The following is a 20,183-nucleotide window of genomic DNA, read 5'->3' as shown; positions in this document are numbered from 1 at the left end:
AATTGCTATTGGCAGGTGGCAGCTGTGATGTATTGTAATAAACTTAGATGTTATTCCTGATTCAGATATCCTTACAGAATTTGTTATTGAAATGCTGAGGAGCTGCAGTTGTCTTGCATGCCACCAGACGGAAGAGTCCTTGATGTTTTCTGAAAACTTTTTGTTCATATCTTTTAGAAAAGTCAATAAAGTGCCACCATCAAAGGTGGCATCAGCAACCTGGAAGAAAATCCTAGATGGTGGGACACACTTAAAGTATTGCCAGTGCACCTGATAATCAGAGGATGACTCAGTGTGGGAAACTGTGACAGCAAATCTTCACTGAAAAGTGATTCAGGGAAGTTGGGTTCCATGGGAAAAAAACACTTTTGGCCAATTTTTAAAAACTTGTCAGGTTTATTGAGGTATAATTTGTATATATTAAAATTTGTCCTCTTCAGAACAGTCTCTTCAATAAATGGTGCCTAGAGAACTGGATATCCATATGCAAAAGAATGAAAGAAGACCCGTATCTCACACCCTATACAAAAGTTAACTCAAAATGGATCAAAGATCTAAACATTAGGTCTAAGACCATAAAGCAGTTAGAGGAAAATGTTGGGAGATATCTTATGAAACTTACAATTGGAGGCGGTTTTATGGACCTTAAACCTAAAGCAAGAGCACTGAAGAAGGAAATAAATAAATGGGAGCTCCTCAAAATTAAACACTTTTGTGCATCAAAGAACTTCATCGAGAAAGTAGAAAGACAGTCTACACAATGGGAGACAATATTTGGAAATGACATATCAGATAAAGGTCTAGTATCCAGAATTTATAAAGAGATTGTTCAACTCAACAACAAAAAGACAGCCAACCCAATTACAAAATGGGAAAAAGACTTGAACAGACACTATCAGAAGAGGAAACACAAATGGCCAAAAGGCACATGAAGAGATGCTCAATGTCCCTGGCCATTAGAGAAATGCAAATCAAAACCACAATGAGATATCATCTCACACCCACCAGAATGGCCATTATCAACAAAACAGAAAATGACAAGTGCTGGAGAGGATGCGGAGAAAGAGGCACACTTATCCACTGTTGGTGGTAATGTCAAATGGTGCAACCACTGTGGAAGGCAGTTTGGCGGTTCCTCAAAAAGCTGAATATAGAATTGCCATACGACCCAGCAATACCATTGCTAGGTATCTACTCAAAGGACTTAAGGGCAAAGACACAAACGGACATTTGCACACCAATGTTTATAGCAGCGTTATTTACAATTGCAAAGAGATGGAAACAGCCAAAATGTCCATCAACAGACGAGTGGCTAAACAAACTGTAGTATATACATACGATGGAATATTATGCAGCTTTAAGACAGAATAAACTTATGAAGCATGTAATAACATGGATGGACCTAGAGAACATTATGCTGAGTGAGTCTAGCCAAAAACTAAAGGACAAATACTGTATGGTCCCACTGAGGTGAACCGACATTCGAGAATAAACTTGGAATATGTCATTGGTAACAGAGTCCAGCAGGAGTTAGAAACAAGGTAAGATAATGGGTAATTGGAGCTGAAGGGATACAGACTGTGCAACAGGACTAGATACAAAAACTCAAAAATGGACAGCACAATAATACCTAATTGTAAAGTAATCATGTTAAAACACTGAATGAAGCTGCATCTGAGCTATAGGTTTTTGGTTTTTTTGTTTGTTTGTTTTTGGTTTTTTTGTTTTTATCTGTCTGGTTATTTGTTTGTCTTTTTTTTTTTTACTATTGTTATTACTTTTATTTTTTTTCTCTGTATTAACATTCTATATCTTTTTCTGTTGTGTTGCTAGTTCTTCTAAACCAATGCAAATGTACTAAGAAACGAAGATCATGCATCTATGTGATGATGTTAAGAATTACTGATTGCATATGTAGAATGGTATGATTTCTAAATGTTGGGTTAATTTCTTTTTTTTCTTTTTTTTCCGTTAATTAATAAAAAAAAAAAATTTGTCCTCTTCAGATATATAGTCACATGAATTTTAAAAAATCTTTATAGTTGCAGGCCACCCAAATCAAGATCTAGAGTATTTTAAATTTCTGTATGCCCCTTTTTTGCATTTAATCTCTAAGCCATATTCCTAGTGGCTAGAAAACTCTGATCTGCTTGCTCTCTCTTGTTTTGCCTTTTCCATAATGCCAGGTGAAAAAAAAATAGTAAAACACAATAATGTGCAACCTTTTGAGTCTGGCTGATTTCAGTTTTGCATAATGTTGGATTTATCAGTAATTCATTCTTTTTTTTTTAGTAGTTCATTCTTTTTTATTGCTGAGTAGTATTCCACTGTATGGATAAACCATAAGTTGTTTATACACTCACCAGTGGAACATTTGGATTGTTTCTGGTTTTAGTAATTATAAATGAAGCTATAAGTATTTAGATGTAGGTTATTTTGTGTAGACATATATTTTCATTTCTCATGGATAAAATCTAAGAGTAGGATTGTTAGGTGATATGGTCAGTATATCCTTAATTTTATAGGAAATTGCCAAATTGTTTCCCAAAATGTTTTTACTATTTAGCATTCAAACCAGCAATAAATGAGATTGCAATTACTCTGCAAACTCACCAGCATTTAGTGTGATCAGCTTTTAAAGATTTTAGTTGTAATAATTTGTAGTGGTATTTTGTGGCTTTAATTTGCATTTTCCTAATAACTAATGATGTTGAGCATCTTTTCATGTGTTTGATTTGCTATTTGTATATATTTTTATGAACTGTCAATTCAAACTTTTTAAACTGAATTGTTTGTGTTCTTAATGAGTTATGAGAATTCTTTGTATATTCTGAATATCTTTTATAAGATGTGAGTTTCAAATATTTTCTCTGTCTATGGCTTATCTTTTCATTTTCCTAACAGTGTCCTTGGAATAACGGAATTTTTAATTTTTATGAAATTAAATTTCTCACATTTTCTTTTGCTTCATAGTTTTTGTGCACTGAGAAATCTTTGCCAAATCCAAGCCAAAAATATTTTTCTGCTCTTTAAATAGATGTTCCATAGTTTTTAGGTTTTGCATTTATTTCTATAACACATTTTGAGTAAATTTTTATAAGGTGCAATATATGAATCAATGTTCAGTTGTTTTAGCCCCATTTGTTGGAAAGAACCATATTCCTCCATTGAATTGCCTTTACACTCTTGTTGAAAATTGATTCACTATATATGTGGGCTATTTCTGGATTTTGTATTCTTTTTCACTTACATATCCATCTATCCGTTTGTCAATGTCACATTTTTTGTATTAGTGAAGCTTTATAGGAAATATTTAAATCAAGTAGTTTAAGTCCTTTGAGTTTGTTCTCATTTTAAATTTTGACTATTCCAGTTTCTTTCATTTTTCCTATGAGTTTTAGAAAAAGCTCTTTGCTTTCTATAAAGCCTGCTTGGATTTTGGTAGAATTTGTGTTGATTTTGTAGCTCAATTTGATGAGAATTGACATCATAACCGCACTGAATCTTCCTACTCTGAACATAATATATATCACTGGTTTTTAAGGTTTTAAAAATTTCTCTTAGCAATGTTTTAAAATTTTCAGCAAAAAAACTTTGTACATTTTGTACTTGATTTCTCTAAATACTTCACATTTATTCTATTATTTATGTACTCTTAAAATTTTAATTCATAACCCCTCATTTCCAGTGTATAGAAATACAACTGGTTTTTGTCTATTCACCTTGTATTCTACTATATTGATAAACACACTAATAGATTTTATTGTATTTAATAAATCTAATATTTTTGGAATTTTCCATGTAGATAATCACATCTGTAAATAGAGATAGTTATATTTCTTTCTTTCTGATTTTGTATATTATTTTTCTTACCTTATTGCATTGACTAGACCCTCCAGTATAATTTTGAATAGGAATAGTTATTTTTCTCATGTGTACATGATTTATATATGATAAATCTGTCTAAATAAGTATAAAAGAATTCCTTCAATAAATATAAAAAATTTAAAATAACCCAAAAGTATTTTGTTATAGTAGTTTAATGATCAGCAGCTTTATTTTTTTCCTCCTTTTTCAGTGACCATGATGTGAATAGTGCTTCTAACAGTGTACCATACGGTGGACCTGGTTTTAGGTTACATGTGCCTGAGGGCTTCCTCGTTAACAGTGCTACCAAACTCATTTCAATTAACTGAAGCATAAGGGTATCTCAAATTGAGCCAGAGTCATGTATACTATGTGGGGTCCCATAAAGCTAAAGATGGTTGGTGAACCAAGAGCATCTGCTACTTTGCATGTTTGATGAGGTAACTCTAAAATTCTGTGAAAGGCCGGAGATTTTAGCAGGCTAACAAGTTAGCCTGTTACAGTTTCATGGATGCTGTCAGAAGATATGAATTGCCTGGGTCAGAGACAAAGGACTTAATTACTCATAGCAGCATGAGCATCATGGTTTTATGGGTCTTCCTTGGCCCCCAAGCCCCATGGGGCAACGTAGGGCTGGGCCCAGGTGGATGCTGAGCATACAGTGGTTTTCTGTCATATCTAAGAAATGCTGAGCTTAGGAAATCCCAGTCTTTTAAAGGGAATGCACGCCAACCTACTAGCATTTTCCTTAGAGAAAGACATTATCTTTTTTATCCTGAGCATCAAAGAAATCTGCCCTCTATCTTTATTATTCAAGGCTGTTCACAGTAAAAACATCAGTGAAAAGAAAGCTCAGAGTACTGTCAGTGCCTCTGCTCATAAGACAAGGCTCAAAGAGAATTGTATCCCAGCATAATACAGCCTAAATTGTCAACTGGAAAAAGAAATTTTGGGTAGAGTAATATTTATAACTCAGATTTGTGCTCAGCTATGGCAGTCTATTTGTGGTTGATATGCAACTAACCTACCTCCTCTTCATCTAAGCTAGTGTTTGACTCCATTTCCCAACCTCTTTTGCATTCAAGTATGGCCACATGACTGAGCTGACCAATGAAATGCTGATGGAAGTGATGTTGCCATCTCCTAGCCTGGCCCATAAAGTCTCCCCACACTCTGCTTGATGCCCCTCTCTTTTCCCACCTCTCTCCTACTCTGACTGACTTCAGCAAAGGACAGAATCCTAAAAAACAATGGTAGAGTCGTGTGATGGAAGCAGATGAATCCTTCAATGATTGTGTGGAGCAGAGATTCTCCCCTTCCTGCTCCAGTCTTAATAAAACTGAAGAAAATGAAAAAATAAACCAAGCTCCTAGCAACTTGACAATAAAACTTTATCAGTTATAGTAGCTAGAATTATGTACTCTAAAACATTAGCCTTACCCCCATCCTACCCTCAATGTAAATTTCTCTTCTTATTACAACCAGGCTTAAGTGGATACTAGATTTGTGGGGACTCTTTTTCATAGCCTCACTATTAGATGTTAACAACATAAAGAGGAAAGCTTTCAACCCTGCTTGCTACCAACATGACATAATGTATTTGTCTTGAATTGCCACTGTCCTGTGCATTGACAGGAAGTGGTCAGTAGTACAGGGTAGGACTGGCAGGGCATCTAAACCTGAAGGCAGAAGCAGGGATGTGTGTGTTTTACTTGACAGAGCAGGCCCTGGCTTCTAAATCATGGGAGGGTGGGAAGATGAGCAGGGAAAAAAATAGTTGCATTTATTAGCATCTTTAAGACATGCACTGGACCTCCTAGAGATATCTTGGTGAGAGGCTTGTGCAGGGCCTGTACTCCTGCTTGGCTCACAGTGGTGAAGATTCCCATCAATGGCCAAAGCTAGGCTAGCGGGCCCCAAGGAAACACAGAATATATGATTCTCCCCCACAACCCTTTTTATAGTTCAGCGGGTTAAATCCTGCCTGCCATCTGTTTTAGTAAATAAAATTTTATTTGAATATAGATATGTTCATTTACTTAAGTAATGTCTATGACTGCTTTTACAGTAAAACAGAACTGACCAGTTTTAACAAAGGTGGTATGGTTCACCAAATCTAAAATACATACTATCCAGCCCTTTATAGAAAAAAAATTTGAACCCTGATATACAGACCATTATGGTACTCATTTTGCATATGTAGACACTGAGGATTTGTGGATTTAAATAATTCGACCTAATTCATGGGGCATGCCAGTGACTGAGCAGCCATTAGACGTAGGCCTTTTGATTCTTCCTGTGGTTTCTTTTTCCTGACTTTTCTTTAGAAATCCCACTATACTTATTTCCTTAGCACAGAGTAAGAGTTTAATTTAAAAAAAAAATCAGAACATACAGTGTGTCATACTCCTAGCATGCTACCTTTTCAATCTTTTCTGTCCTAAAAATCAAGTTGGCCTGACTTACACACACATGCAATTTTCAGCCCCTAGCTAAAGGAAAGCTGTGGTCTCAGGGTTTTAAACACTGTTTCCAAGGCAAGAGGATGGTCAGTAGCCCCCAATAGCCCTTCTGCCCAAAGAGTGCAGCTGGATTGACACTGAGGAAGAAATGATGCTAAGGCAGTGAAAGCAATGGGAACATATCTCAGATTTCTGAGGCTGGTGTGGGCTTTCAGACGGATGGTGTGTTGTCAAGCCCATTAGAACTCACCAAGCCATATGTCTTGATCTCTTCATTCAGAAAACAGAACCCAGGGATCCCCTTGCCAACATAGTCTCCCTTTACATTATAAATGTCAATATCTTACCCTTATCCTACATCTTCTCTCTCTCTCTCTCTCTATCTCATCTTCATTATATCTCACAGTTTCCTGTGTATGCTTGTGCCCTTCCCCTCCCAGGCCTCAATCCAACTTTCTCTGAGTCCATCTGAACTTTTATTCCCTGAAACACTCTATTTATCCTAATCTATCAGTACCCTTCCAAATTCCCTTCTTCTCTCATCCATCATTTCAAGTACTCTATTACCCTCGCTTGAATCTTGCCCACTTGCTCTTCCAGGACATGTACCTGGCAAATCTCCAACTTTGGATCAATCTAATCATTTACTTTCTCTGTTCCTACCATTAGCCCACTCACGGCTGCTGGAGTCAATCAGAAAACCATGCGACTTGGAGCTACTGAATTTCTCTTCTCCAAACACATCATAATAACTCAGCCCACTCATCCATTAACAAATCTTTCAACATTTGCCTCTCACATTTTCCTCAATTAAGTAACAATGGTGGACATTTGTTGCCTGCTTAGCATCCATTTCCCTGTTTGCCTACCAAGAGTGTCCAGATTTTGCTTTGAGGAGGTGCTTCTCCACTGTGCTCAGCTATGACTTCTGAGTGGATTTGACGTCATTCCTGTCTCTGGGAGAAGGCCCTGATTGGCTTAAGCTAAAGCTGTCCCATTTCTCTGAGCACACCACCCAATTTGGACCAATGAGACCAAGAGAAAATTGCAGGGGCTTCTGGGAAATGTTTCCCCTCTCTTCTGCAGGAGCCCCAGAGAAGACTCTTTCTTCCTCTGGGTATTGCAGTGTGGATGTGATATGACTACTAGGATGTGTGGAACAAAATAAGGACAAGAGAATCACAGGAACCAGGGTCCCTATGAGATCCAGAGCCACTGGGTCCTACTATGCCTACATGAAGCTCTGCCTTCAGATTTTCAGGTTATAGAAGTCAATACATCTCCTCCTCCTCCATGTTCTTTTTAAAGCTAGTTTATTTTGTGCTTTCCGTTGTTTACATCCTAACTAATGTACTATGTCAATTTTACCTCTACCCTCTAATCCTGTTTTACCTTCCTAGACTACTCAAAGCAATACCATGAAATGGGTCAGGTTAAATAATGGATATTTATCCATTCATGGTTTTGAGGCCAGAAAAAATGGCCCACTCAAGACATCATCAAAATAATGCTTTCTTCTCAAAGACCAGCTTCCAGCAATACTTGTGCCTTATCATGTGACAAAGGAGCCATGGTGATATCTGCTGGTCTCTCCCTTCTCTTAAGGATTTCATTGATTTCAGCTTCTTGCTTCCACAGCTTTCTCTTTGGCATGTCATTATTTTATAGAGGACTCTACAGTAAGAGGATTAAGACCCACCCTGAATGAGGAATGTCATACCTTAACTTAAGTAGCCTCATCAAAAGAGCCTACTTTCAATGAGTCTACACCCACAGGAATGGATAAGTTTTAAGAACATGCTTTTCTGGGATATATATAACTTCAAACCACCATATCTCATCCCTTCATCCTCCATCCACTACACCCTCAATATATGATCTTGCCTCCTAGTTTGAGGAGGAAATGGAAGACATCTAGCAAGAGCTAAAATCAACTTATTTCCCTGGCACCTTTCTTTTCTTTTTTTGGTGGTGGTGGGGGGGTTGTATGGTTCAGAATTGAACCCTGGTCTCCCACATGGAAGGCAGGCATTCTACCACTGAACCACACATACACCCCTCCCCTGGCACCTTTAAAATATATTTTAATCTAAATCTGTCTTCCTCTTTCCTTCTGCACTATGCTTTCCACCTTCTCAGATACTCAGCTTTTCATGTAGCTTTGACTTCTTGTTTTCCACCAGTTGTTGCCATTCCCATTTCATTCAAGTTACAGTGCTTCCCAGTTTAAACACAGTCATAACCTTTCCCAAACACATTGACTCACTTTCCTATCTCTCTTCTCGGTCAGACTTCTTGAGGAGAAAAATATCCTGCCAGAAAGACTTCAGTTTGAAGGTATGCTTGGCTGAAGATCCATGGAACATACAAGAGTTTTACTTGGTAGGCAGTCAAACAAATGAGGGGAACTCAGTGCAGAGGCCTGGGAAGGAGAGATTGTTTGGAGGTATCACTGGCATTAGTCATAATTGAAGTCACTGAAGTGGATACGATCTCCCAGTGGGTGTAAAGAGTGAGGATAGAACAGCAGTAAGGTAGAGCCTTGGGGTATATGGACATTTAAGAGGAAAGTAAAGAAAAGGGGGGCACCTTTGAATGAGATCACAACAGAGAGCTCAGTAATAGGAAGAAAACTAGTAGAGAATGCTATCACCAGAAGCCAAGAGAGAAACACATTTCAAGGAGAAAATGGTCAGTCAGTTGCTACCATGAGGTCAAGATAACAGGACAGAACTCACTGCATTTAACAAGATTGAGAGTTTCAGAGTGGGAGGGGAAAAAAAACAGCTTTCAGTGGGGTGGCAGAGTTAATAAAGAGGAGGGGAGAGCAGGTATAGACTATTTTTATCCTTTCCAATGGTCTTAGATTTAACCCAAAGCAGATGTGGGGTACTGCTAGTTTACTGGGAGAAAGCCCGTGGAAACACCTGAAAGTAAGGATGTAGAGTAAGGGAGTCCAGAAAGGGAGCAAATGGAGGGAAAGGGCATCATGGGGCAAGGCTGCTGTAGACAGTGCGGCCCTTCTGTGGCCCCTTGGAGGAACTGCAAGAACCAAGCCTTAGATGGTCCCTCTGGAGCATGTCTCCACTGACTGCCACACCCTGTTGGTTGAGGGTTGCCTCTGGAGGCATCTTCTTTACCAACGCCCAACCCTCACAATTGCCAAGCAAGTCATGGTATCGGAAAAAAACCCTCAGACCTGAGTGGGAAGTGTTCACTATACTGCAATTGTCAACTGCAGTGACTGGGGGAGGCCAAGGGAATAAGGGCAGGGCATCAGCCTCCTGTCTTCCACATCAGCTCCATGATAACTCCTTCACCCAGTCACATGGCTAAGGTTCCAGAAGGGGCCTATTGAAATGTAACTAAAGGTAGGCATGAGAGACTTTTAATTCAATAAGTGTCTAAGTTCTGCAGGGCTACTATGATTATACCACACAATGGGTTTCCTTAAACAACAGGAATTTATTGTCTTACGCTAATGGAGGCTAGAAATCCAACATCAAGGCAGGATTTGTTTTCTCCCAGAGTCTCTCATATTCCAGCAGTCCTCTGTCCCACAGTGATTGTACTCTCTCTCTCTTCTTCCGTCTGCTTCTCTGATTTCTGTTGGCTTCTGGCTTCTTCTCTGTCTAATTTCCTTTGCTTATAAGGACCTCAGACTCAGACCTAAGCTACACCCTTAGGAAGAGTGATCCCGTGGTGGCTGTGGAAAGTGAGCTGACTAATTGATTGGATGCCTGCAGTCTTGGGTCTGTACTGCAATACATTCACCCTCCAATAACTTTTCTGGACCACCCCCTTCACACATTTCTGGGAGTCTCTCATGTTTTCCATGCAAGTAGTAAAAAAGGGGGTGTGCGGATAAAACACATGGGGAAGATGCACATGTATTTATGAAGTTTCAAATGCTGGGGAGCAGGGCAGGAGAATTGTAAGCATTTAGAAGAGGTTAATCATAGAGTTGTTTTAGAAGCAGAGTAGAACCTTATGCCCTGTCCCTCATTAGAGGTGGAGATAGACATTTTTCTTATTGTCAAACTCTCAGGGCCATGACTAAGATGGTACCACTCACTGGTCAAGATCATGCTCCCCTCTCCCGGCACCTGGATTTCTCCCTGGAACATTGGTATCCCCTTGATGCAGATGCTCCCTTTGTGTCTTTTTCTAGCTCCACCTAAGCACATAATATCTGCTTCTTCTAGCTTTCTAAGTCCTCTGCCTTCCTTCCTGAAGAAAGTCAAACCAGTTCTAGGAAATTTTGACTATCTAGCAAAATGAGACAAGAATGTGAAAGTTGTATATTTACAGAACTGCAAATTCATTGTCATTTCTTCCCCCTTTCTAACTCCTCAGAACTAGAGAATCGTTTTCACTCCCTCCATGAACTCATTTGAGGTCTCTGTTATTTGTGCATGCATCTTAAATGGGAAACCCCCATTTTTATAACTTTCAGGAGCAACATTTCTGAGCTTTTCCCCTAGAGGCAGACTAGCCCTTCCTAGGTGCCCAGCTGCAAGTCAGATGGGTGTCAGTGAAAAGTCAGTGATGAAAGTCCAAAAACACTAAAGAGACAGATCAATGTCAAAGTCAGGGTGGCATGATTGAAAGGCTAGGGTCAGATGTATTTACAGAATACAAAGAGAAGTCAATGACCAGGACACACCAGAGAGAGGTCAACAGCCATCCCAAGAGAAGTGACTGACAAGCATTCCAATGTGCCAGACATGGCTCTAAGTAAGTACTTTATACTAACTCATTTGAACTTCAAATACTCCTAAGAAGTCAGTACTGTTATCCCCTTATAAAAATGAAGAAATTAAAGCATGGAGAGACATATTAACTTGCTGCAGGTCACACGGCTGGAAAGTGATGGGACAGGGTCTGACTCCAGGCAGTGTGGCTCCAGTACCCATGCTCATAGCCATTGTACTATACTGCCATAGCCATTGTACTGTATTGTCTTTTCATCTCAGAAGGGTAGCATGCTCCCTGAGCCACAATGTGTCACCAAGAGTGAGGAATATATCAGACCTTCTGGAAGCATGTGTTGTTCACTTCAAAGGCCCAGCCTCATATATATCATGCTATCTTTACACACATATAATCTATACATGTATTGGAGACCATATCTCCTGGACTAGGCATACTTATCTTTCTTGGTGCAATAAAATGTACAATACAGTGGTTGGGGACACTGCACAGATAAGACACTATCTCCAAGCTCTCAGGGATAGTACAGTCTGACCCCAATATTTTCCTGAACTCAGAACTATTGAAGCAGGACAAGGGTCAGTTTCCAGAGGTCTCTTGAAATCATGCCAACAAACCTTTGTTTGTGAAACCTTGTTCCAGAAAGTATTTGAAACACACCATGCACGGAATAGTCTCATTTGCACTGAGAAAGTGTGATGGTTAGATTCTGGTGTCAGCTTGGCCAGGCGATGACCCCCAGTTGTCCGGTTGGCAAGCACTGGCCTAACTGTTGCTGCAAAGACATTTTGTGGCTGGCTGATAAACTGGAAGGCTGGTTTATTTTTTGTTTGCTTTTTATTATTTATTTATTTATTTTATGTTTGTATGCTATATGGCTGGGATCACATTTCACTTTTTTTTTTATGTAAGTATCCCGTTATTGCAGCAACATTTGTAGAATTTTTGTTTGCTTGGTTTTTGTTTGTTTGCTTGCTTGCTTGTTTTTTATTTGGGGGAAGTGCATGGGCCAGGAATCAAATCCAGGTCTCCCGCATGGCAGGTGAGAATTCTATCACTGAACTACCCTTGCACCCCAAGGCTAGTTTATCAAATTATCCATCAGTTGATTGAATCTGTGGCTGATTACATCTGCGATCAACTAAGGGCATGTCTCCTGCAAATGTGATAATCCAATCAGTTGAAGACTTTTAAGGGACAAGGGAGATTTTTTCACTCCTTCTTCAGCCAGTGAGCTTCTCCTGTGGAGAGGTCCACGTTGCACAGAATGGTCCTGGAAACTCTTCATCGGAGCTGCTAGCTTCATAGCCTGCCCTATGAATGCCCTCTTCCATTGCCACGGTTGTGTAGGACATCTTTATGAATCTCATATTTGCAGATATCTCATGTTGTTTCTGTTTTTCTAGAGAACCCTAACTAATACAGAAATCTTACTTTATAATGCTTTTTCTATAAAATTACATTCTTTAATAAATAAATGATTTTTTAAATGATTCTATTTTCCAAATTAACTATAAGTTAAATGGTCATTTGAAAGCAGTATTTAAATAAGCAACATTTAACTCTTAGGCACAGATTCAACCATTTTCACTTTTTAATTTGTCTAGACTTTTGCACAGCTCAGTGTCTTGTCAGGACCCAGATGGCAAGCTCAAATTGGGAGAGTTTAATAAAGTGATAATTACAAAGGTGTGGGCTGGATGAAGGGAAAGCCATAAGGAAGGCAGTATCCTGGAGCTTGTTAACAGTGTGTGTATATGGGGGATGGAAGGGATATGACATTTCTAAGCCTGAAGGAGCAAGGAAAGGGGACAGATAATGGGCCCCAGAAAGGAGAGGAAGTCACATGGGGAGGACTACCTTGTCAGAAACTGTGGCTGTAATTGAGGGACATAGGCAACCCAAGGCAGCCATGCAGGAAAGAGGCAGGGGGTGGGGGGCAGTACACTGACACCACTTTCTGCTTCTCTCTGAGCTCCTACTTGGGTCCCACCACACCCCATGGACAAGCCCAGTCAGAAGCTAAAGGGCCAGGATAGTCCTTTCAGGTCATCCTGCTGAGGTCCACAGTAGGCTAGACAAGATGTAGAAGAGGTCTGAAGATGCAAACAGACGTTTCCTTACCCCAGAAGCAAATAGCTCTGCTTTCCTTCTTAGGATCAAAGTGTTTCATAACATAAAGACTGCCCCCAGTCCACTCAACTTCAAAGGGAAGACAGCTCTTTGATCCTGACCTGGGGAGGAAGGTCCTTTCCCCTAGCTGGATAATTGGAATTAGAAGAGAGAAGTGTGTTCTCTTCTCTCTGATGAAACAAATTAAGATAAATTATGCTTGACCTAATACTGGTCCATAATCCTTTATCCATGATTTTGAAATCCCAACCAGTTCTGAAAACAAAGTTTTTCCTTAATTCATCAGCAAAAACATGGCCTATGAATAAAACTATGACTATGATTCCACTTAGAATAAATATGTATGTGCATATATGTTTTGTTGCAGAAAAACCTTGTTTAATTACTGGAGGTTTCCTCATACCCTGTGTTTTGTAAAATACAGTATATGGCCTGTCACATACTTTTACAGACACATGGCGTATATGTGATATACATTGTGACTTTTCAAAGCTGAAATATTTCTAAATTCCAAAATCTATCTGGCTTCCTAGACCTCCAGATAGCCGATTTTGGAATTGTACTAGGATTTACTTCAGTTCCATAGGACTCTTTAGCAAATGGATAGGGAAAGTTGTGTTTTTCATTTATAATTAATAGAATTTCTTTCCCTAGACTTCTGTATTGATACAAAATATAAAGTTCTTTGAACTCAAACTTAATTTTGAAATACCACACACCCCTACCTTGTTAATGTTATACAGAATTGTGAAGTACCATACAGCATGGTACAGAATTTCAGGAGGAAAATGTTGGGATACCCAGAGGGGTACTAGAAGAGAATTTGCTGAAAGGACTATTAGCTGGGGTGTGGGCAAGGGAAGAGAAGATAGCATTAAAAGCATGGATTCTGGAGCCAGACTTCCAGGGTTCAAATCCCAGTTTCACCACCTACGACCTATGTAGTCTTGGGCTAGTTGCATGAGCTTAACCTTTTCGTGTCTCATCTTTTATTTTCATAATAAAGTAAATCTAATTTAGTGTTTTTATAACCGCCGCTCTGAAGTAGGTAAGTCAGGCAACTTTTCCTTGCTTGCGGAGGAGCTGACTGAAGTGATGTAATTGTTTTAGGGGATTAAAGGCTATCTTCTAGTTCAAAGGTAGAACCAAGCATGGTTGCTTTTTTTTCTATTGATCCTTAACTCTGAAAACTCCAACTCTGCAGGTAAGGGTAAATCAAAATCATGCATAATATCTTTTCTCTTAGGTCTCATGGGGAGGAAAGTGGAGTCAGAGGGGGTTAGATTTTCAGACATCTCTCTCCTTCTAACTCTATTTCCCTACAGTGCTTTCCTTTGATGGAAGCCAAGTGGAGGGGTGCATGGGTGGTTAGGTGGTAGAATGCTCGCCTTCCATGCGGGAGACCCAAGTTCGACTCCTGGACCATGCACCACCACCAACCGCCCAAAAAAACTCACACAAAAAAACAAAAACAAGTGGAAATATAAGGGAAAAGGAACCCAGATAGTGCAGTCCAATCAAATCAACCTCTTCAAGCTGAGAGTAGGGCAAAGATAGGTAGAGAATAGATCCTGGTGAGGCTGGGACAAATGGGGAACAAACAGCTCAGAATTCCACCAATGAAGATATCAAGGGCATCTCTTTCTTTTAACAGGGTCAGGCAATGTCTTTTTTAAAATAAAGTAACATACAATAGGAATCCACACATTTTCTGAGGGTCATGAATTCGGGAGTGGCTTAGCTGGGTGGTTCTGGCTCAGGGTTTCTCAGAGCTTGCAGTCAAGATACAAATAGGGGCTGAAGTTGTTTGAAGGTTTGATGGGTTAGGAGGATCCACTTTTACGATGGCTGCTGGCATGGGGCCTCAGTTCCTCACAGTGGCCTCTCCAGGGGACTGTCTGCATCCTGGCAGCGGGCTTCTCCAAGTGAGTGACCCAAGGCAGCCACAAGGAAGCCACAATGTTTTTATTAACTACGAATGGAAGTCCTACACTACCACTTCTGCCACATTCTATGTGTTAGAATTCAGCCTACATTTAAGGGCAGGGGAAATAGGTGCTATTTTTTGGGGTGAGAGGTATTTGAGAATTTGTGGGCCTATTTAAAATCACCCTGCACTCTGAAGGAGCTCATTAGGAGAAATAGTTCAGGGTAAATATCATAATGGGATGAGAAGTTTGCCCGCAAAAGATCTGGGAAGAAGTTTATCAGTAGTTTCTCACTCCCTTCTCTCTTCTCCCATATACCAAGGGTCTCAGAACTCTCTGGTAATTGAGACCCTGTTAGAACTCATTCTTCCTGCAGTCCCTGTGCCTTTGCAATCTTCCCAACTTCTTACTGTTATACCTACCCTGTTTCCCATTACTGATCTTGGGTACCTATTTTTGGAAAGCAGTCAGTTAAACTTATTTGACCCAAGATATTTGTGGTTCATAATGAACCCATGAATCCCTTATGGGGGTCACCTAATCCTAACAAAAACACTGGAGGCTCAGTGAACCAGGGGAACTAATTTCTTTAAGGTAGAATCTCATGCAGCGAAAGGATGGTTCCAATGACACTATAAGGCCGGCCTTGCCTCCAAACAATATCAGAAAAACAACAAATCACTTGCTTATGCAGGTGATTTAATTTTTACAAACTGAAGACCAGCATTATGATTTCTAGCTAATGGGGAAACTAAAAGCAGTAGAGAGACAGCAACTAAATGGCAAAGGCTGGGTGTGAGGGAGAGTGCCCTGATTGCGGTGTGGGGCATTTGAGCTGAACTTGGTCTGCCTAGGGAGACTGAAGCCATCATCCCACCATCATCCCACAGTATAAAAGGCAGTCCACTCTGGGACCCCAGTGACATCAGGTAGGAGGCATGAGTTTATTTTATCGTACTCTTTTTTCAAATGGATTCGGGAGGATGATGTGGGCACAGAGAATTTATAAAGCACTATATATATATAGAATGCCTCTAGGCCTCCAGAGAACGAGGGAGTATATTTTAAAGAAAGAATTCTTGAACATTTTGGTCTCAGGAACCCCTTACACTCTCAAAGACCACCAAAGAGCTTTTGTTGTTGTGCTATATCTATTTACTTAATCTATTTATATACTTTCTATGTACATATAAGAAACTAAGAAAATTTAGTCATTTGTTTTAAAATAAAAATGCCATTAATACTTAACTACATTCTAACATTACATTTTTATGAAAAGAACTTTATATTCCAAAAGAAAAATAATTTAGAGAAAGGAGTGTCTTTGTATTATACTTTTGCAAATTTCTTTAAGGCTGACTTAACATAATGCAGCTGAAGCCTCATATCTGCCTCTGTCTTCAATCTTTTGGGAAATCACACATCGGGTAGCCCATGGAAAATTCCTCTGTACACACAAGAGAATGAGCATAGAAAAGGCAAACAATATCTTAGTATTATTATAAAAATAGTGTTGGCCTCAGAAACCCACACTGTAAGAACCACTGAATTAAAGTGTTACAAACAAATTCTCCTTTTCTTAATTTTTACTGATGTCAAACTCTAAACAAGTGAGTGCTGGAGTCAGCCTCTTATGGCTCTGGAACTATGGTGCCATGTGATTCACAAAAGGCCAACAGGCTTGTTCCCAGTATGCAGTGGGAATGACAAGGATGAATAAATGAAAGTTGCCTAGGAGAATGGGAAAGCTTGGCCTTACATAAGAGCACAAGGGGAAATTTGTTCCTTTGGTAAGACCATTTTACTGTTCACCAATCTCTACTTCCCCTCTGTATTAGAGGACTAAGCCATTGTTGGGTAAGCAACAATGTTCTGTGTGGGTATTACCTGTCCCATTAGCCAGATACTCAGAGTAAGAACAACATGGATGAGAAAAAAGTCCTGAGCTAATCCTTGCGGGGTATACAGTACAAATAAGCCTTGAACATTTGTGATTTTTCAGCCATTGAGATGGCAAGATTGTTATCGCAGCACAATCTAACCCATCCTAGCCTCTGATATAGCCATCTTCTGGAAAGGCAAATTAAATAAATCTACCATTTAGTGCCCACTTATTGGGAGCCTATTATGAATTAAACACTGTTTAATTGAAATGATTGCATGATTGAAATCTGGCATCTGCCCTCCAAAGGCATATAAATATATTACTCTGATATAACTGCCACTATAAATGAGGTGACTATAGTGTACTATGAAACATAGAAGTCCTTGAATATTCCATCAGTCAGGCAATCAGCAGGAAACTGCACACTCAGCTGAGATTTTTGGAAGAGACATTTTACTAACGAGATGATTTTTGAGGTGTGAGCCATGTTTAAGGGATCAATGGAGATATTGAGGTATCCAGTGACCATCAATAAAGCCCAGCCTGAAGGGACACAGGTTAGAAATGGCAGTACTGGATCCTGGTGAGAACTGGAGTCATGGCAGAGGGGCTGTGCAACAGCAGCTATAGCTGTAGAAGGGCACAACCATGGCTAGAACTACAATGGAACGGGGAGGGAGCCAGAGGAATAATGACCTGACTTTTCTCTTCCTGCTCTCTGACCTGCTGCCCATGCCTTCCGTTGACCAGGTCCATCTGAATACCAGAAGCCAGGGGCACCTGGGTGATGCAGTTGGTAGAGGTCAACTTCCCAGGCCATAAAGCAGGATGGAGAAGGGAAGGAGTGGATCTGTAGAGGAAAATAGAGACTATCCTGACTAAGGTCCAAGGAAAAGAGAAATTATGGGAATAGTTGAAACAGTATTTTCTAAAACTTTTCATTTCTTTGCTTAATTAAAATGCTTACATTTGCACGGGGCGTCCACAGCTACTGGTGGAACTGGGGAGAGGTCAGAATGAGTGAAAAGGTCTGGATACTTGAGACTTCTACTAGGAGAGAGAAGCAAAGGGCATATGGCCAGATATCCCATCATGGATTTTTCTTTTTTGAGGGATGAGGCATAGAAAGTATGTGGGGAGATAATGAGTGATGAGTTAATAGGGAAGTATCTCCCAGTAGGCCAGAGATGGAATCACTAGAAGTATTTAAATTATAAGGTAGAAGTTGCATCACACTTTTCTGACCTACACTCAAAATTTATGCAGCATCACTTCTAACACATTCTATTGGTTATGTGCAAATTACAAATCCACCAACATTCAAGGAGAGGAGAACTAATTCTACCTCTTGATGCAGAAAGTGATATTTTGGAATAGCACTGAGCAATATAGAAGATATTAGCCACATGTGGCCATTTAGACTTACACTTAAATAAATTAAAAGTTAACAATTTAAAAAGTCAATGCCTCAGTCCCACTACCACATAAGAGTAGGGACACAAGGGAGGAACTTGGTCCAGCACGTACTTAGAACATTTCCTTCATTGCAGAAGTTCTACAGGAAAATGCTGTTCTAGAAGAACATGTAGGAGAAGAGAGATTGTTTGAACCATCATTCAAATTTACAATCTGCCACTGGGACATTAACAAACTAAATTGTGTTTGTGGAGATGAACTAAAATGGTGCAGTGACACATAATGCTGAATACAACGATTGGGCTTTGCTGCTGTTTACTATGAAAAGAAGAGAACTTGTATTAAAGCTTTCAAATGAAAGAGGGGGATAGATGTCTAGCCCTAAGGGCTAAAAAAGAGGGCCAATAGGAGAACATCATAGGAGGGGGATTTCTAGACCAGTATTCTCCATCTCTTTGAACATGTTGACACAGTCACCTCTCTCCAGAAAAAAAAAAAAAAGCATAAATACTACATCACGCATCTGATTTCAGGGGTCTACATATTCCCCCACATCCACCCAGGGACCGTCCAGGTCAGAGCCCCACTCTAGGCTGTGAGCTCCTGAAGGTATTTCTGCATTCTTAGTCCTTAGTGGAGTGTCTGTCTTGGTCGAGACTTTATGTTGAAAGAATAAGATACATTTTTGCTCTGTACAAGTAAGAATTTTAATATACAGGGAGGCATTTAAGCAGAACAGGCAACATCAAGAAGCCAGCAAGTTTCCTGTCATTAAAGACGTCCAGCTAGATTCATGATAATGTAGAGAGGCTTTTCACTTAAAAGCTAAACTAAGTAAGCTTTAAGGTTTTGCCCAGTTCTGGGTTTACAGAATTTTAGCACTGCATGGCTCATTGTGAATTTCTGTCTTCCAAAGTTGTAAAATAAATAAATGTCTGTCATTTTAAACTACCACTTTTTTTTTCCAAGAGAGGAAAAGTTTATTGCTAGGAGTGAAGCAGGATATCCAATGGTCTATTGACCCAAATTTGTGTCTACCTAAACTATAGCAATTCTGATAATTTTGAATTATTAAAAGATGGACAGGTCTTGGGATAATGAGCACAACAGCTCCAGATGATATAATTAGAGGTTATTTAATTATTGAGCATGCGCAGACTGGGTACATGCTTTGTCATAGAACATATTTAAGAAAATGGTGGACTTAATAGGAAAGGAGTGACTTTTAGTATTATAATGAAGTATGTGTGACTTATAGTTAAAGTCTAAGCTATTGTGTATATCAGGCAGGCCCATTTTGGTTAGATCCAATTTAGGTTATCAAGATAACTTTGGACTTGGGGTGGGTTAGTTCTGGGCTGACCTAAGATCCTTCATTAATAACCATTAGGGGCTGTCTTCAGTGACCATAAAATTCTAAAGTCAAAAAACTGGATAAAATGGGTACAAGCGAAGGTTAGCCATAAGGTTTTTACAATCACAAGGTCATAAGATAAAGGCTATACAATCATTATCAGAGATCAAGGCAGCTGGACTACAGAGATTTCAGAGATTTCCCTCTGACTACTGAAATTAACAGAAAGTAAAAGAAATATCTATATAATAACTCAGTAACCATAGTTCATCCCCTAAATCCTAACTTCTTTTTTAAAAATTTATTTATTTATTAATTTAAAAAAATTAGCAAGTGAACTAAAACATTAGCATGTGATCATTCCGTTCTACATATATAATCAGTAATCCACAATATCATCACTTGGTTGCATATTCATCATTTCT

Source organism: Tamandua tetradactyla, chromosome 5 (assembly GCF_023851605.1).
Source record: "Tamandua tetradactyla isolate mTamTet1 chromosome 5, mTamTet1.pri, whole genome shotgun sequence".
Lineage (NCBI taxonomy): Eukaryota > Metazoa > Chordata > Mammalia > Pilosa > Myrmecophagidae > Tamandua > Tamandua tetradactyla.
Note: the sequence above shows the minus strand (reverse complement) of the source record.